Source organism: Syngnathus typhle, linkage group LG3 (assembly GCF_033458585.1).
Source record: "Syngnathus typhle isolate RoL2023-S1 ecotype Sweden linkage group LG3, RoL_Styp_1.0, whole genome shotgun sequence".
Lineage (NCBI taxonomy): Eukaryota > Metazoa > Chordata > Actinopteri > Syngnathiformes > Syngnathidae > Syngnathus > Syngnathus typhle.
This window is the reverse complement of record NC_083740.1, coordinates 11,078,310-11,081,463: the sequence shown is the minus strand read 5'-3', so window position 1 is coordinate 11,081,463 and position 3,154 is coordinate 11,078,310.

Below are 3,154 nucleotides of genomic sequence, written 5' to 3'. Positions count from 1 at the left end.
TCTCTCTCTCTCTCTCTCTCTCTCTCTCTCTCTCTCTCTCTCTCTCTCTCTCTCTCTCTCTCTCTCTCTCTCTCTCTCTCTCTCCGGCTCTTTCTCTCTCTCTCTCTCTCTGGCTTTGTCCGCCCCTCGCTCTCGCTCTCTCTTACGGTGGTGGGTGGAGGCTACACTCCCTCCCCAAATCAAACACCAGAGGATGGATAAGTAAATACATGTTTCATTAAATAATTTACATAAAATACCAAACAACTTCATTACCGACAGCGGAAGCAAACAAAACACAATTGTAGCGATTTAGCTTTGATTGTAATATATTTAAGAACGTGAGATAAATTGTCACTGCATCCCATTGTGTGAGGACGCAAGGATTATTGTTGTCCATTTATAGTGCCGATAGAAAATCATCATACGCCTTTAAAATAGTTACATTGTCTGTCATACAACCAATAATCAAAACCTATTTGAATATTAAATATTTTTTTCCAGGTTTATTGTACAAGTATAGATGCAGAACATCAAAATAATGAGAACAAAGAAAAGAGCTATGAAAAATAAATTAAAACAAAACTAGAATAAGAGGGTTTTAAAAGCCATCAGCCCCCGGATGAATTTTTTTTTGGAGCTTCCTTTTGGCTTTACTTACAGACAGATTTAAGGATCATTAATTAATTACCGTTTTTTTCCGTGTATAGTGCGCCCCCATGTATAGTACGCACCCTAAAAATGGCATGCTGATGCTGGAAAATGTATAATGTATAATACGCACCCAATTTCTATGATTTTTTTAAATTATTATTTTTTTTTTTTAAGTCCCAATTATCGTCACACACGCAGGGAGGCAATGGGTCCCATTTTTATATTCTTTGGTATGGTCTTAACTAGGCTGGATGTCATTTTTTTTGTTGGCGTTGATTTCTCCGACTGCCCCTAAACGCACCACCGCGCTCCGTGCGCGCACGGGAAAGAGGCGGCTCTGTATGGGAGAGACGTTGAAGAGGAATAAAAACACCCTTGGAAACCAAAACTTGCCCCTCGTCGTGACTCGGAGCCGCAACAAATGTTTCGGATTTGTGTAGGGTACATTGTGACAGACAGCAAACTAGCAGGTGATCGAGCGAGCGTCTGATACAAGAGCATTGCGGTCGTATGGAGCGTGTTTGAAGTGAACAGCAGAGACGAAAGGAAAAAGGCAAAGTGTTGTGAAATAAAATATTACATGTAATACGCATTTTGTTATTTGCTGATTAAACTGTGAATTGAAACTAATAGGAAGAAAACAACTCTCGCTCTTTATATAGCTGACGTGTCTTGCGGATCCGTTCTGCGCATCTGTAATGGCGGCCTCCGTATGACGTCCGGTTTGCGATGGAGATTAAAAAACAAACAATATTTGACAATAACACACCATCAAGGATTGCACCATCGCATCAAACGATGTGTCGTCAATTATGAATTTTACTAAGTGTGTTGGGCAGGATGGCTGAATGCGATGCGCGATTGACAACAAACAAGAAGAAAGGTGAGTTTTATTTCGGGGGAGATTTGTCATGTCTCGTCCCCAGTTTTGCTATGTGTCTAGGTTGCCATAGTTTCTGTTCGCGTCGCCCCTCTCTTCCTGTGTCACCTCAATCGATGTAACGTGTTTTGTATTTAAGTCCTGTCTGCCCCCGCTCACCGTTGGATCATTGCATGTTACTGTCATTCTGTTCCTGTCTTTGGTAATGTCACCCTGTCTTTTTGTTCCACGACTTTGTCGGTCAGTCCTGTTGTTGGTTTTGTTGTACCATGACTTTCTTTTAAAAAAAAAATAAAAATTTAAAAAAAAAAAAAAACATTTTCTTTTTTTGTACCCATGTATAATACGCACCCCAGATTTTAGGACAATAAATTAGTTAAATTTTGCGCACTATACACAGAAAAAAACGGTAATTAATTAATGAATCGATTAATCCATTCATTCATTCATCCGTTTGTTCATTCACTGCATAAGGAACCAATTCACTTACATGCAAGATATGTCAGTTCATGGAAGATTTCGATAAGAAGTTTGGGTGCGAGCATTTCTCAACACGTTCACAATTACCCGCCACAATTTTCAATATATCCTCATAGGTTTTTACATTAGATAGACATTAAACTCTGTCTTTGAACATTTTATTCACACTACAATGTGGAAAAACATACCAATGGTGTTATAAAAGAAAACACAAATATATTTAATTCCTACTGTTTGCTCATGTGCTTTCAGAGATGCACGTGTTATTTTGCACAGGTTATATTATAACTGTGATGTCTTGATCAGCCACAAGATGTCAGTGTTGCACAAAGAAAACATTGCCATCTCCCAGTTTTGTCTGACCCCGTTCATGTCCTTTCTCGTTTGCTGAGACGGTCATATGCGGCTTTCAATAAGGTCTCAACCATCAATCTCCTCTTTATTAATACTAAAATTACAACAATACCGCCATCCAGTTTTAAATCCTACTTGGTCTTCATGCCAATCCACAACATCTTTGGTCTAACATTCCCATCTACATCTACATTGTGGTCCCCCAATTTCCCCAACAGAATTCATCCATCCATCCATCCATGCAATTTCTGTACCACCGGAGAAAACCCACGCGGGCACGGGGGTATAAATAAAATAAAATAAACCTTTTTTGTTTCTTTAACTTATTTGCATTTTATTAAACCTACAAACGTGTCAGATCAGACGTGTTGATTTGATTGAAGAGTTTGTCCTTAATGACTTGAGACATCAGGCGGTGCCAAACAACCCCCTCCCGCTTCTTTGGCCTCCAAGAGCTTCCTCTCATGATAAAAAAACCTCTCGATTTCCAAAGCTAACCGATCGACCCGAGAAGCTAAAATTTGTCTTTCAATTCGGTCCTAAGGAGGGCAGATATTTTTGTTTCATGGCTGACATGAAAGGAGAACAGAGGATCCTCTGTCATTAGCCTTATTAGCTTCATTAGTGCAGTATGGATGAACTTCAAATGACTGGCTTCCAGTTATTTGTGTTACCATAGAAGCAACATGAGTACTTTTTCATTTTCTGTGTTGGAGACTGTGGTACTACGAATGAAAGTGGTTGAAAATGAAGACAGCCAATACTCCTCAGATGGTAGAACCAGGCAGAAGTGTAAGAGGAACTGAC